Source organism: Myotis lucifugus, unplaced genomic scaffold, assembly GCF_000147115.1.
Source record: "Myotis lucifugus unplaced genomic scaffold, Myoluc2.0 scaffold_378, whole genome shotgun sequence".
Taxonomy (NCBI): Eukaryota; Metazoa; Chordata; class Mammalia; order Chiroptera; family Vespertilionidae; genus Myotis; species Myotis lucifugus.
Window position 1 is genome coordinate 333,961 of NW_005871426.1, and position 17,265 is coordinate 351,225.

The 17,265-nt window shown below is 40.1% G+C and overlaps 1 protein-coding gene and 1 non-coding gene across 4 annotated transcripts in view; one reads left to right on the forward strand and one right to left on the reverse strand.

Annotated features, from left to right (window-relative positions):
• The window catches only part of SESN1 (sestrin 1), a 115,871-nt gene that overhangs the window by 22,956 nt on the left and 75,650 nt on the right, over positions 1–17,265 (forward strand). The window lies entirely within an intron of this gene.
• On the reverse strand, positions 6,592–6,698 carry LOC111828480. Its single transcript, XR_002832367.1, has one exon. It is a non-coding gene; the product is annotated as a U6 spliceosomal RNA (small nuclear RNA).

Consider the following 17,265-nt stretch of genomic DNA (forward strand, 5'->3'; position numbering starts at 1 on the left):
CCACCAGCCAATCAGAGTGACTATATGCAAATTAACCCAACCAAGATGGCAGCCAGCAGCCACGGAGCTGGAGCAAGCAGGAGGCTTGGTTGCCCCAATTATGGAGGAAGCCAAACTTCCCGGCAGGCTCTGAGCCCCACTCAAAGCAACAAAGTTTCAATTATAGAAGACAAATAAACCCCAGATACCTGCTTCCAGCCGGCCGTGAGCAGGAGGCTTGGTTGCCCCAATGATGAAGAAGCCAAGCTTCCCGGCTGGCTGCTGCCCCCTCTCAAGGCAACAAAGTTTTAATTATAGAAGGTAAATAAACCTCAGATACCTGCTTCCAGTCACCATGGCCACGGAGCTGGAGCGAATAAAGAAAAAAAACAAAAAAAGGAAAGGCTGGGAGCTTCGGTTGCCAGGGAGCTTGGTCAGTCTGAAAACAGCCATCAGCCCCTCACCCAGGCTGGCCAGGCACCCCAGTGGGGACCCCCACCCTGAAGGGTATGTGACCAGCTGCAAACAGCCATCAGCCCCTCACCCAGACTGGCCAGGCACCCCAGCGGGGACCCCCACCCTAAAGGGGGTGTGGCCAGTCTGCAAACACCCATCAGCCCTTCACCCAGGCTGGCCAGGCACCCCAGCGGGACCCCCACCCTGAAGGGGGTGTGACCAGCCTGCAAACACCCATCAGCCCCTCACCCAGGCTGGCCAGGCACCCCAGTGGGACCCCCACCCTGATCCAGGACACCCTTCAGGGCAAACCAGCCAGCCCCCACCCATGCACCAGGCCTCTATCCTATATAATAAAAGGATAATATGCAAACTGACCCTAACAGCAGAATGACTGGGAATGACTGGTCACTAAGACACACACTGACCACCAGGGGGCAGATGCTCAATGCAGGAGCTGTCCCCTGGTGGTCATTGCACTCCCACAGGGGGAGCTCTGCCCAGCCACAAGCCAGGCTGATGGTTGCCAGTACAGTGGTGGTGGCGGGAGCCTCTCCCGCCGCCTCAGCAGCGCTAAGGATGTCCAACTGAAGCTCAGGTCTGCTCCCTCCCGGTAAGTGGACATCCCCCGAGGGCTGCCGAGCTGCCAGAGGGATATCTGACTGTCAGCTTGGGCCCGATCCCCCAGGGAGCGGGCCTAAGCCAGCAGGTGGACATCCTCCGAGGGGTCCCAGACTGCAAGAGGGCATAGGCCAGGCTGAGGGACCCCCCCGAGTGCACAAATTTTTGTGCACCGGGCCTCTAGTCTTATATAATAAAAGGCTAATATGCAAATCGTCCAAACGGCGAACAGACCGGTCGCTATGACACGCACTGACCACCAGGGGCAGATATTCAATGCAGGAGCTGCCCCCTGGTGGTCAGTGCACTCCCACAGGGGGAGCGCTGCTCAGCCAGAAGCCCTGAGCTGGGCTCACGGCTGGCGAGCGCAGCGGCGGGAGCCTCTCCCTCCTCCACGACAGCACTAAGGATGTCTGACAGTTGGACATCCCCTGAGGGCTCCCAGACTGCGTGCACCACGCCTCTAGTTTCTTTATAATTGTTCCTAGATCTGTTCAGTTCAACTATTCCAATTTTAATTAAAAATACTGAATAAATGTTTATTTTTTAATGATTCTGTTGTCAGCTATCATATTGTTTTAGTTCTTTTAAGATAATGTAGATCAAGTTAAAACATAGCTGGTTCGTTTAAGTATATATAAGAATCTTTGTAGCTCTGTATTAATAACCATGTAGTAGTTTGGATACGCTGTATTAATGAGAACTCTTCCAGATTGTGATTCAATTGTTGTGTAATGACACATGGGATATCAGGTATCAAAAGTTACTCTTTTACTTGCCTGCTTGCTACACTGTGTCATTTTATGTTTTACTAGTCCTGTACTCTTTATAAAAAAAAGAGTAAGGTCAACAATACACTATGTAATTAAAAAGTAACACATAACCTTAAATCATTTCTTAGAAGTCTAAGGATATGTTTCATAATTTGGGGAGGAGGGAGCAAATTTACCTTACTCTAAAATATTTGTGTGTGTGTGTTTTCATATATACATATATACACATATATGTAATTTAGGATCATTTACAATTATACTTGTATTTTTTAAGGATCAGAATTGTATTCAACAGCATACTTGTTCTAAACCACTGAGTATAGAAGGAAAATCAGCCACTTTAGAATAAAAATATTGATGACTAATTCACACATAGGCAATTGACAAGTAAAACTTACCTTCAGGGAAGCTGAAATAAGTAGTTCTTTTTTTAAAAATATATTTTATTGGTTTTTCACAGAGAGGAAGGGAGAGGGATAGAGAGTTAGAAACATTGATGAGAGAGAAAGATCCATCAGCTGCCTCCTGCACGCCCCCCACCGGGGATGCGCCCGCAACCAAGGTACATGCCCTTGACCGGAATCGAACCTGGGACCCTTCAGCCCACAGTCCGACGCTCTATCCACCAAGCCAACCGGTTCGGCTGAAATAAGTAGTTCTTTACAGCCAGTTAGGCGAGGCCCTTATTTTTAATTTTTTTGCTACAAAACTGTTTTGGATAACAAAATTATGTTTTTACTATGCTGATAATTAGAGTTTACTGTCTTTTAATTAAATGAAATAATTAGTAAAAGAGGATCACTTTGTTCATCAGGGAATAGAAGGAAGTTTTCAAAGTAGATGCCATAATTTAAGATTTCTCAAATTGAGTATTACGGCTTTTCTAGAGGCCCATGTACCCCTAAATTGAATGCAAAATTGTATAGACTTATGAGCATTTTCTTGGGAGAGGGCCCAAGTTTTATCAGATTTAAAAAGAGATTGTAACCCCCCAAAATTAAGAACCCCTGCTAAAACTAGAATGACCTATTGCATAGTAATCTTATTTTCCTTAAACTTTCAAGAAATGTTTAAGTGATTAAAATTTGGGAGTTTTAAACCAACAAAGGGAAAATTTTGTTGATTGAACTTTAGCTTCTCCTTGGTCTGCTATCCTTTTGTGGGTGTCTAGTGATATTGTTACTTGAATTACTTATGATGTTTATCATAAACTGCCAGTTTAGAGGTTAAAAGTCCAAGTCTTGCTTCAAGAATGTTAAGACACAGGGAGTTCAGCTAAGTCCAGCAGAGCTCTAATCCTAATGTTAACGTGAACCATATATACCTGTGAGCCAATGAGATATTAGGGTTGTGTTTTTTCCTCAGCAAAAGCTAATCAATACAGAAATTGGTAATAGCCAGACTACCAGGGTCCATGTCTTTCTTCTGCCTAGCTGTCTAACCTTGGGCAAGTTACTTAACATCTCTAAGCTTCAGTTTTATCACCTGCAAAGTAAGTCAATAGTACCTTATATCAGAGAGATGATAGTGCCTTGCTCTCTTTTAAGGTTCTCAGTACAGTCAGTGCCTGCCTTAGTACTTATGGCAAAAAACCTTAAATGCCTCAGTTGTCTAAAGCAACACCTCTTCTCACCTTCTAGTTCCTTATCTTGATTTTTCTTCTTAGCCCCAAACATTACCTGATACTGCACTGTTATTTATTTAATTTTGATTCTGTCTGCTCCATGAACACAGCAACTTTTTCTTGTTCATTGCTGAGCTCTCTAGGCCAATGTTAGTACATACAAACAGATGTCCAATAAATATTTAAGTAGATGAATAAATGTTAGCTATGTTTATTACTTGGCAATTTCTGTCCACCCCCAGCCTAGACCAGCTGATTCAGCTTTTTAAATGAGAAAGTCTCTTTCCTTAGCTGGAGTAGCTAAAATCATAGCTTCAAAAGGAATATTAATCTCTTATAGGACCTCTCTACTCAAGCTGTGGCCCGCAGACCAGCAGCATCTGCATCACATAGGAGGTTGTTAGAAATTCAGAATCTCAGGCCTCATCCCAATCCTACTGAATCAGACTTGAATCCCCAGGTGACTAGTGTACATTATAGTTTGAGAAGCACCACATTGACCACTTTAAGGATTTTGGATTTTATCCTAACAGTAATAGAGAGCCACTAAAATACTTCAGGTTAGAGATTACATTATCAGATTTTGTGATTTTTAAATGATCACTCTTGTGCTGGAAGCAGTTGTCTCTGGGAAGGGAAGGCTTTTGGCTGGGGACACAGATGGCACTGAGGCTTTTCACTGTATGTTTTCCAAGGCCTACTCTGATATGGTGGGCCCTGGCCAGCATGTGGCCTGTCCACCCTGTCCTTCCACCTCAACTCTACTCTCAGTCCTATTCTTGAAGGATGGACATCTTGCTCTCACATCATGACTCAGTGCACACCCCACATCTAGCTACCGCTTGCCCACTTCCTGGGCCTAGAGGTGTGTCAGTGGGCTCTGTATTCCGCCAACGGGAAGACAACCCAAGCACAGATCCTGGGAGTGGGTTTAGCCCATTTGGGCAGAGACTCCCAGGGTTCAAGTACTAGTACATGGGCTGAGTGGGTATATGCCCTAGGCTCTGTGGACTCTTCACCTGTTGAAGAGATGCAGCTGGAAGAGGCCTAGAGCGGGTCCTCTAAAGTACAGGTACCCCATTGTCAGGGTCTCAGGGATGTAATGCCGTTTTTACCTTCTACTTGAAAATCACTGAATGTATTTTGTCGATGTGAATATATTCCCTACATAAAATAAATAAAATGGGACATTAAATTATAACAAAATAAAATTACATTGGCTTCTGCGTGGAAATGGATAGGAGGCTACAACAATGGAAACCCAATTGAAAGGCTCTTGCACTGTTTCAGCAGTAATTGATACAATGCTTGGACTAGCATGATAGTAACAAAGATGCAGTTTCAACTAGTTTTTCATTTGTGTTTCACTGCTATGTTGTTTAGATTGTATAAACTCTATTTTTTTTTTTTAAGAGTGTGTGGGAATTAAGCCTTCTGGTCCTGAATATTTGAAAGCATTTTTCTTTGCCTTCAGGTTTTAATATAGTTCACTAGAATTTTAGGTTAAAATCATTTTCTCTCAGAACTGTGAAAACTTAATTACACTATTTTCTAGCATACAGTGTTTTATAGCGAGAAGTCTTATGATACACTGAATCTCATTCTTTTAAAAAAAATATATTTTGATTTTTTACAGAGAGGAAGAGAGAGGGATAGAGAGTTAGAAACATCGATGAGAGAGAAACATCGATCAGCTGCCTCCTGCACGCCTCTTGATGGGGATGTGCTCACAACCCAGATACATGCCCTTGACTGGAATCGAACCTGGGACCCTTCAGTCCGCAGGCTGATGCTCTATCCGCTGAGCCAAACCGGTCAGGGCTCATTCTTTTTTTTTTTTTTAATAAAATTAGTTTTTTGTTTGTTTTATTTTATCTTTCTCTGGGAGCCTTGTGGGTTTGTTGTTGTTGTTCTCCATTTTTTTAAACCTCTTGAACAGTTCAAAGAATAATACAGTCAATACCACATATTCTTCACCTAGATTCACATACTAACATTTTGCCATAATGGCTTTCTCTAATTGTTTTCTTTCCTTTTGCTGAATCTTTTGAAAGTTACAAGCACTTCATCCCTAAATACTTTACTATGTATTTCTTAAGGACACTCTAGGAGTTTAAGATGTTTTTATTTATCCTTAGAGTTTTGAAATTTTATTAGTATATGTCAGATTGTGTATCTTTCCCCATCTAACTTTTATTAATCCTTTACATTTGTGCTTGCTTCTCCTTCAGTTAGGAAACTACAGCAAAGGCTCTAGGGAGAAAGAGATGTGGATAGAAATTGTAGGTTTGTGTCTTTATATTATTAGTTTATGATATATTAAGCCAAAAATCAAGATACAGGATCTAAGACAGGATTACCTGTCAATATGAATATTAATTTGAGTGAATTAATTTAAATGCAAAACCAGGATTTCTAGAGTTTTATAACTCTACCTTTCACTATGTATATACTAATAATTCTTTTACCCATCCTAACCATGTCTCTTTCAAAATTTAAGGGACAATTCTCATTCTTACCTACTTCAGGTTCTTACTTTACATTAGACTAAAAGGATTGGCTGTAGACTATAATTATTGATAGAATTTTGTGTTGTAGTAGATAAAAGATATTACTATATTTTAAAGGAAATATATTTTATTTTTAAGTTTTGTATTTTTCTGTCTTTAGTAAATGGGCAATATTCTGTGACACTGAAAATACTATTATCATTCTGTCCACAAATGTCTGAAAGATAAATGTGTGATCCAGAGCTTTTTCTACACCTGAGTACACATGTATTTTATATTTTGGCTTGAAGCCTTATCCCTGTGAGTCACAATAATCTTGTTTTTTTTCTTTTTAAAATCTTCTTGTCACTTCATTCCATGTTTGAAGCTACTTTAGAAAGAACAACAACTCTGCTTCAGAGCTTCCTCCACATGTCTTCATAATCAACTAGAAGGAAATATGTGAGAAGCACAATTAAATGATTTTAAAAACTAAATTAGTTATATTTTAGTTTTTTAAAAGCACAGCAGATTGTTATTTCTTTTAAAATTAAATAATAACAAGAAACAGATCCCTGAAGATTGAATGAGTAAATGGCAGTAGGAAAGGAGAAATTAAATAACAACATTCATTCTTTTTTTTTTTTTTTTAAATGTGGAATGCTTCACGAATTTTCGTGTCATCCTTGCGCAGGTGCCATGCTAATCTTCTCTGTATCGTTCCCATTTTAGTGTATGTGCTGCCAAAGAGAGCACAACAACATTTATTCTTATAAAGCTGAGAAGATCATAATAACAGCAATAGGGGAAAATAATATTTTTTATAAACCTATAAGAACATCAATGATAATTCTCAAATATGCCTATAGTTAAAGAAAATATAACCTTATGAAAGTCAAGGTAATAGATGTGAAAATAATAGATAATCGGAAAATCCTATATAATAAAGAGGTAATATGCAAATAAACCCTCACGCCCTCATAAGATGGCTGCCTACAACCAGGCCGGCAGGGGGGTTAGTGAGGGACGACCAAATGACTGAACAGCAGGCTGCGTGGGGCGACCAGGCCGGCAGGGGGTTAGTGAGGGACGACCAAATGACTGAACAGCAGGCTGCGTGGGGCGACCAGGCCGGCAGGGGGTTAGTGAGGGACGACCAAATGACTGAACAGCAGGCTGCGTGGGGCAACCAGGCTGACAGGGGAGGGGGACCGTGAGGGGCAACCAGGCTGGTGGGGGGGCAGTAGGGGGCAACCAGGCCAGCAGGGGGAGCAGTTGGAGGGCGGCCAGGCTGGCAGAGGGGGGCAGTTGGGGATGACCAGGCCGGCATGGGGGGAAGTAAGAGGTGACCAGGCTGGCAGAGGGGGGCAGTTGGGGATGACCAGCCCGCCATGGGGGGAGGTAAGAGGTGCCCAGGTTGGGGGGGGGGGGGGGGGCAGTTAGGGGCGACCAGGTAGGCAGGTGAGCATTTAGTAGCCAGTGGTCCAGGATTGTGAGAGGGATGTCTGACTGCCGGTTTAGACCCGATCCCTGGGATCCAGCCTAAACTGGCAGTCGGACATCCCCCGAGGGGTCCCAGATTGGAGAGGGTGCAGGCTGGGCTGAGGGGACCCCCCCCCCGTGCACGAATTTCATGCACCAGGCCTCTAGTAGAATTATAAAGCGTTAATGAGGTATTGAATTTGGAGACTGGAGGAGGGAGATACTGAAACTAAGTGGTGTAAAATTTTAAGTGGTTGGGGTAACTATTAGGGTAAATACTCCACTTATTTCATGTGTGTTATTCAAATAACACAATTTCTTTTTTTTAATTATATTTTTATTGATTTCAGAGAGGAAGTGAGAGGGAGAGAGAGATAGAAACATCAATGATGAGAGAGGGTCATTGATCAGCTGCCTCCTGCACAACCCCTACTGGGGATCGAGCCCGCAACCCGGGCATATGCCCTTGACCGGAATCGAACCTGGGACTCTTCAGTCCAAAGGCTGATGCTCTATCCACTGAGCCAAACCAGCTGGGGCCAAATAGCACAATTTCTTATGTGAAAAGTAACCTATATGTTGCACTTGATGAAAGAACTAAGAGAACGTTGTAACTATTTTTATGTGTGGCAGTTTGAAGATTTGTAGACAGATGTAGAAAGTGGAAAAGAAAGGGCTCTTTGTTGTTATTTTGCCTCCTTACACCATGTAGGGATCGCTGAAGTGTTATTAGTTTATTACTACACAAATTTGCCAACATTAAAGTATATTATCAGTGATGTAGACTTGTTTACACTTGATATACTCTTTTTTCTTTTTTTTTCTTTCTAATATTTTATATTCTCTAAGCTGGTTAAAAGAAAAAACCTGATTATAACCTATGTTTTGATTTAGTGATGAATAATAACTGGCTTTCAGATACTGCCTTTTGTTCTCAAGTACATACTGTCCTTAAATCATTTTCTATGTTGGAAATCAATTAGTACATCATGGGACAAGGTGTTGTCTATGTAGCTGAATCCATAATATATTGGGATCAAGTGACCTGTATCTCCTTTAGGTTTATTGACTTTGAGCTAACTGTAGTCATCCATAAGCTTTTATATACTTTTTTGGCTTATAATTCAAGAATATAAGGGTATAGCTATTATAGAATTTAGAATAATCATAGCCTATAGGAAAAAGGTGGAGGGGGTGGCAGAACCCTAGAAATTATCAGATACCAAGCCAAGTTAGTGACAAGGCTAAATATTGTTCGCTAAGATTCTAAGACTATTTTCATGATGATTTTAATGTCATGGATTTGAATTCTTTGGATACAGAATTATACACATGGCTCAATTTTATTTCTATTAAATTTAGTATTGATATAAGTAAAAGGCTGAAAGTTGAGGTGAAATAGAAGAAAACCTAAATATTTTAGGTTATCAAGCTATTTTTTCTCTTTAAAAGTATAACTATTTTTGGATATTGTTTTTTTTATTTATTTTATTTTTTAAAAATATATTTTATTGATTTTTTACAGAGAGGAAGGGAGCGGGATAGAGTTAGAAACATCGATGAGAGAGAAACATTGATCAGTTGCCTCCTGCACACCCCCTACTGGGGATGTGCCTGCAACCAAGGTACATGCCCTTGACAGGAATCGAACTTGGTACCCTTCAGTCCGACTCTCTATCCACTGAGCCAAACCGGTTAGGGCTGTTTTTTTTTTTTTTTTCCTTTTAATCCTCATCCAAGGATATTTTTTTCTATTGATTGTTTTATTTTTTTAAGAGAGAATAGAAGGGAAGGTGTAAAACAGCGGTTCTCAACCTGTGGGTCGCGACCCCTTTGGGGGTAGAATGACCCTTTCACTGGGGTCGCCTAAGACCATCAGAAAACACATATATAATTAGTATTGTTTTTGTGATTAATCACTATGCTTTAATTATGTTCAATTTGTAACAATGAAATTGGGGGTCACCACAACATGAGGAACTGTATTAAAGGGTCGCAGCATTAGGAAGGTTGAGAACCACTGGCGTAAAGGAAGAGAGAGAAACATCGACACGAGAGACACATTGATTGGTTGCCTCCTGTACACGCCCTGACCAGGGCCGGAGATTTCACCACAACCAAAGTACATGCCCTTGACTGTGAATTGAACCTGAGACCATTCGGTTCTCGGGCCAATGCTCTAACCACTGTGCAAACCGGTTAAGGCTCAGATATTTTTAGATACCAAGTGACTTGTGAAGTCCCCCCTTCCCCAAATTAAAATGCTTTATTAACTTCACAATATGCAATGATTATCTTTTTATACAAATGGTAAAACTCCCCTGCTGAGGAATTTATAAATTGGGTGGCAAAATAATCAGATTAGAAGATGTAACACAAGACACACGTGATACAAAATATCAAACGGTTAAATCAGCCCTGCCGGTGTTGCTCAGTGGTTGAGCATCCACCCATGAACCAGGATGGCATGGTTCTATTCTTGGTCAGGGCAAGTGCCCAGGTCGTGGGCTCAATCCCCAGTAGGGGGCATATAGGAGGCAACTGACCAATGATTCTTTCTCATCATTGATGTTTCTGTCTCTCTCTTCCTCTCTCTCCCTCTCTGAAATCAATAAAAAATATATATATTTAAAAATTAAAAATGTTACTAGTAAATGAGTAAAGGTACACCAACAGTGGGAAAACAGCAGTGGTTGCAGTAATCTCAGAGGAGATCTCAGAAATCAAGTATTTAGACAAATATCATGATAGTGGGTTCCTCAGCAGTAGTACCCTAAACTTTCTCTTGATTGCTCTCATCTTTTTCATGAATATTTTCTCATCATGTTCATCCCCTCCAATCTGTCATGTCATTATCTGGCCACTGGGGAATTTGGGTAAACAGACTCTTTAAAAGGTTACTCCTGGGCCTATCTTCTCTATCACTACACACACACACACACACACACACACACACGTGTGTATGTGTATTAGAGCATTCACCTGACTAACAGACATACTCCTGCCTCCTTCTTCAGGCCCACCCAACCCCTGTAGGATGGCTGGGAACTGGGACTCAAGCAGGGAAGTAACCAAGAACCCAAGGGCTGCTTCATTCTGCAGAAAGGTTTTATTGCTCATTCATTTGGTACAATTTCAGACATTCTCCCTGAGATCAACTGTGAAGTACATTTCAGACCTTTCAGGTGAAGGGATCTCTAGCAATTGTATATTCACCTTCATGTTTAAATTTATGTTATAAAATTGCTATTTTGGGTCTCTCTCACACACACATATACACATACAACTTTAAAACTTTTATATATAATTTCCGTGGTATTTTGGTTAAGGACAAAATTGTATACATGGCCTCCCACAATTTATCATTTACACTAGGACAGTATGAGACAACGCTGATTATGCCAGTTCAACAGGAATAAACCAGGATGAATAGTCACCTTCCCTATAAGGTCCCACATGGTCTATCTGGCTTCTGCTTACCTCTGTAGCCTTGTCTTGCAATGTATTCTTTCTTGCTCAGTATGGCCCAGAGTCACAGGCCATCCACAGCTCCTTTTTCAAGTGCTCTGTGCTTCTGAGTGCTTAATCTTACTAGAAAGCCTTTTTACATGTCTTTCCCTTCTCTTGGACAGAGCTTTTCCTCTCTCTTTTTTGCCTAGTAAACTCCTGCTCTTTCAGATCTTAGGTGTAACTTCCTCAGGTAAGCCTTCTCAGACTTTCTTGGCTAGATCTTTTCTTTCTTATTATTCCTCAGAGCTCCATACTTTATCACATTTAGATCATTCTTGGATTAATGTCTCTCTTCTAGAGTGAGGCTTCATGTAGGTAGAGGACATGCCAGGTTTTCTTATTTATTTCTGTATCACTCAATAGGTACATAGTAAAAGCTTAGTATTTGCTAGATTAATTTATAAGCTGAAGATAAAGATCTAGTTTACTGCATAACCCAAATATCTATGTAAAGTCAATTCTTATATGTCCCATTTAATTTTTGTTTAGAATAATACATTTATACTTACAATTGAAAGTGTTTAAAATTTTAGAAATTTTATTTTTACATTATACAATAATAAAAGGTTCCAAGACAGTAAATTTATTGAAAACATTTTTTGTCAAGTTTGTGTTTTCCTTATATAACATGCCTTTCAATTATTTAGGTTTTATCTGTGGACTCGGGTGTGGTTCACAAGTCTCTATATTAGTTAGCTCATTATTCTTTCTTCCTACGGGAACTTTAAATTAGAAAAAACTTATTGTTGCCTTCATTTTAGATTATGCACATTTTAAAATCAGATAGATACATCTGAGTTGTAATATGTATTTCTAATAGTTGAATGCATTTTTAAGGAAAATGCTAACTTTCTGTTACAGCAATTTTAATCACAAGTTAAATCAAGGCTTAGATGCATTTATTGAATTAATCATTTAAATTCATTTGATTTAAAGTCAGCCTATCCCAATAGAAAGATTGAGAGGGGAAGTTAGAGTAGTTTGTATTTTCCCTCTGGAGATATTGAAAGGCATAAATTTAACAAAGACGGACAGGAAAAACATGTGATTATTTCTGATTTTCTTGGTCACTTGTCTTGGTGAGAATATTGCTACCTTCCAGTAACAAATTTTCTGAGGCTTAGGAGTGGCTCCATGACACAATCAGTTCTGATCGAATTTAATCATAATTTAAGTAAGATTAAATTATTCTATATAGTTAGAGTAGAGCATCTACAGATGCTGTGCTAATTATAGTCATTAATGGCCTACTTTTTCTGACCTAAAAAGGTAAATGAAGAAGGGAATTGTCTTTGCCTTTGAGGAATTTTCCCTCTAAAAGAGATTAGTTCACTGTCATTGCTATTTATTTTCACATGATACTTTTCTAGAATCTTTGTATAACTCCATAGTACTGAACTAATCCATAGAAAAGGCAGACTGTGTCTTCTCCCATAGGAAAGAAGACTTGGCAGGTCAAAGCTCTCTCCAATTAGAAATTATAAAGTTTTATAAACAGGCTCTTTCAATAAAAGAGCTTAGACATAGATGGGATCTATGGATCAGGAATGTTCACATGAAACATTAGTTTAAAAACACTATTACAACATTTCATATAATAACGTCTCAATATCCTTTTAAATGTTTTAGAATATATTTCAGGAAAAAAATCTTCAATAAATTATCCTTTGTTAATGTTATACTTAATGATGTGCTTTTTCTACAGATTCAGTGATGTGTACTCTTTAATATAAATGTATATGCATGTTGTTATTATAGTTTATTATTGCACAGTGCTTAACAGAGGCCTAGCTTTGGTGCTTTCAGGCTGAGAACTAAAGGGGTGGTTTGATCAAAGTAGGTCAGAGAGTACCATGGGGTAGCAAGGGGAAGTCCCTGAGCTTACTCACATTGTCTTGCCTCTGGTGGAGTTCACTTTCATTGTTATGGTCTAGGCCTGTCTTCCTGTGAATGGAAGAAATACTCACATTGCAGAAAAGTCTCAGGAATATTATCATAAGTAACTTTTTAGAATAATAAGTTATTGTCTGTTATTGGGAGGGTTGGTAGGGCAGTAAAGGAGAGAATAAAAATTAGAAATGAATTTATTCCTAAATTCCACAGAATCAAAAGCAAAAATATGCATAAAAGAGATAGCTTCTCTAAGTATAACATAAGAAGTGCTGTGTAGGTCTCTGTGAGATGGGAACTAGTGTTTTAAATTTTGCCTGCTTTTTTATATGCATAGCTGTTATGGAATTGACCATGTTTTAGAATCAAGGAGCTGTTCCAGGTTTATCAATCCATGTCATATTAGTTCTGAACATATGCAATTGATTAAACGTTATAAGCAAATCTACTTACTGATCATTGCAATAGGACCTATCACATTTCTATGAAACACCATTTTGTGCCTGTTTGACTATGTATGATTAAGCTGCTATTAGAATCTAGGAGTATACTTCAACGGGCTTTAAAGATCCTAGAATGTTTTTTACATCTCAGAGTTAAAGTGAAATTTTCTTAAAATTTTAAGAAATGGCTTCCTTGGATTGGTTAAATGTTAAGAAATTTATATATAATTTGTATACATTTTGAAAAACTCTATTGGTATTTCCTCCAATATAGTATTCCTGGTTTCTTGGACCATGTTATCTCTTAGAGCAGAGGTTTATTTTTCTGGCTAAATGTCCTTTTACTTATTCTTCCCACCCACCCTTTTCTAAGGGCAAGAGACCCGTGAGAACACTAAGCCTTTTAGAGCTCAAGAGTTGCTGAAGTTATTTTCTATTCTTATATTTGCCAGGAATTGCTGACAACTTAAAAGCTATCATATGAGTGAATACCAGTTGCCTAGATTGTTTGATGATTTTGGACAAGCGTGGATCAGGATTTCCTGTAATTTTTCTTCCTCTTCTGGGGTCGTGTTGCCTCTATCTCTGAGCAATTGTACACTTAGAATGAAAAAAAAAAAAAGACAAAGCAAGGTCACTGGATCTAAATTGCTTTTACTTCTGTGCCAAATGAAACTTTCCTTCTGTTATGTGTTACAGTTTTGGCATCTTTTGGCATCTAGAGAGAGAGTTGCAGTTAGGAGAGGGAATGTGGGGTTTTTAGGAGAGATTTTTCTGAGCTGAAGCCTCCCTTTTTCTGTACTTCAATCAGGGTAGAGACAGCCAGTTCCTGCTCTTTGGCTAAAACGTGTTCCTAGAATCCATGATAAAGCAGAGTATCATAAAAGAAGTCCATTTTTCTATGGGTTATATAATCCAGCAGTTTAGAAATTCATTCCTGAATTCTCTGTTTTGGGGTGTAGCCAAATGGATTTTTAAAAAAGATATGTCAGAGGGAGACATATTTTAAGAAGTAGGCATTCTACTGAAGGAATTGTAGTTGGCCAGCTGAATGAAGGGGATAATCCTAGCCATTGCCTTTAAATAGCAGGAGTGCCTGCAGGACAGCTTGGGTATTTTTTTTTCTGAGTCAGGAAATGAACAGCTGGGTTCCAGAAGATAAGAGAAGTACTTGTGAACAGAGCCAGATCTTTAAATAAAAGGAGCCTCTCTTTAGGAACTGTAATTGGGTTTAGGGAATTGTTGCGTATGTCAGTTAGGAGTGTGTTTGGCTGCAAATAAAACTTCACTATGTGACTTAAACAAATAGAGGTCTCCCTCCATAAGAAACCTTATTTTCAGTAGTCCAGAGGTGATACTGATGCTCAAGTTTACTAATAATGACCCTTTACCATCCTTAGAATGTGATCCTCATTCTCAAGGTCACCAAATGGCTCTTAACTTTCAGGCATCATTGTATTTGTTATCTTTCGCTGTATGACAAATTACCTCCAAAACATATTAGCTAAAAACAAACATTATCTCACACAATTTCTGAGGGTTGAGAATTAAGAGTGGTTTAGTTGGGATGTTCTAACTCAGATTCTCTCATGAGGTTCAGTTAAGATGATTTCACTCATATGTGGAATCAAATGAACAAAATGAACTAACAGGCAACATAGTTACAGCCTCATAGAGAGCAGGCTAACAGATGTCGGGGGAAGGGAGGCCTAGGTAGTGAGGGTAGAAGGATTGAGCCAAAAATAAAATTAAAAAAAAGAGAGAGAAACTCACAGACACGACAACAGTGTGGTATTGCCAGGAGGAGGGAGGAGGTGGAGGGTATAGGGATAAATGTTGATGAATGGAGATTTGACTTGGGGTGGTGAACACACAATATAGTGTACAGATGAGGTGTAGTAGAATTGTGCACCTAAAGCCTGTATAATTTTATTAACCAGTGTCACCCCAATAAATTCAATAATAAAAAAATATAATAGCTGGCGCTATCATCCAATAAAGGCTTGTCTGAGCTGGAGGTCTGCTTTCAAGCTTACGTGACCATTAGCAGGAGGCTTCAGTTCCTTACCACATGGGGGTGCTCATGACAGCAGTGAGCTTTCCCCAAGGCAAATGGTCCAGAAAGGGGCCATCAGGGAGTAGTCTTTTATAACCAAATCTTGGAAGTGAGATATCATCATTTCTTCACATATTGCTCACACACCCTGATACAATATGGGAAGGGACTACGCAAATAACAGGAAGCAGGGTTCACTGGAGCCATCTTGGAGGCTGCCTACTATACATCACAAATGTGTTTCAGTCAGTAAGAAGGAAAGAAAAGAAAAGGTGATAACAGAATTCTGTTTGTGTCTCATTGGCCAGAACTGTGTAATGTGGCCTCTCAAAGGAGGCTCAGAAATTAAGTGTTTAGCTTTTATAGCCTCTGTCACAGAGACAGGCAGGGAAGAAAGGTGTGGGAAATGGAGTTTGTCTGTCCCAGTGTCCACTGTCTGCCACTACTGATATGGGAATTTTGGACTGGAACCTACGGTGTTCCCCTGGGCAGAATTGTTTTTCCCCAGGCTCTTTGTCCATCGGAGTCAAAGAATGAAACCACAGAAGGATGATGGTATAGCAAAGGTGGAAATTTATTGAAGAACAAGTACAGACTCCCACGTGGGGAGGGGGAAAGAGTCCTACTGAACCCCTTTTCCCTATGGTTTATAAAGGCTACAGATTTTTGTGCCTTGATATCCCCTCTGATTGGTCACTATCCCCTTCTGGTTTGGTTACTATCGCAACTCCTGAGCTCAAAGGTCGAACCTCACATGGGACATGTGAGGCTCTCCTCCCCCATTGTTCTCCTATTCCTTCTGGGCTTTCTTTCTCCTTCTTTAGTTTGTAAATATAGACCTTTTGCTGCCCCCAGTTCCTTTATCTTATGGAAATGTAACTTCTGCCTCTCCCAACTCCCTTGTATTATGGAAATGTAACCTTATGCAGCTATGCAGCCTGTGCTTTTCCCATGGACCCCTTTAATTTAAAAAATTCCCTAAATCTTCCTATTTCACCCCTAAAAACTCCTATTTCACTACCATCGCGTTTGATGACTGTAACTAATTTTAATTTGCCTGTATTGCCTATCCTTGGAGTAACAATTAGCTTTCTGGGAAGAGATTTTTTTTTTTTATCTTCTCCAAAGATAAATTCAATTTTTTGTTGTTGTTGTTTAAAGTATTACAAATAGTAGTATATATGTCTCCTTTTTTCCCCATTGACCTCCCGTTGGCCTCCCCTACCCCCCGGCACATGCCCTAACCCCCCACCCCCAAGTGTCTTGTGTCCATTGGTTATGCTTATATATATGCATACAAGTCCTTCGGTTGATCTCTGGGAAGAGATTTAATTAATAAAAATGTGAATAAGAGGAGCCCTAAAATTTTTTAAAAATTTAATTGAGGTATAATTGATATTCAATATTATACAACCCTATTAGTTTCTGTTATGCAACATAATGATTCAAAATCTCTATATATAAAAGCCTAAGCAACTGAACGACCGGAACGACCTGTTGACCAGTTGCTATAGTGCATACTGACCACCAGGGGGCAGACACTCAATGCAGGAGCGCTCCCTGGTGGTCAGTGCGCTGCCACAGCCAACCTCCCATGGCCAGCCAACCTCCGCTGGTCCCTCCCCCCGTCTGGCAGGCCCTGTCCAGCAGGCCCCGGCTGGCAGGCCCCATCTGGCTGCTGGCAGGCCCCGGCTGGCAGCCAGCAGCCGGCAGGCCTGGCAGCCTTGCCCTGATCGGGACTGGGCGAGACAGCCCCGATAGGCCCCGATCACCAGCCAGGCCTAGGGACCCCACCCATGCACAAATTTCTCAAGTTTGTATATATTGCAAAATGATCACTACAGTAAATCTAGTTAATACCTATCACCATTATAGTTAACAGAATTTTAAAAAAATTTAAATATAGTGATTCTTCTAGTTGTTACAGAAATAAAGCTCTTAT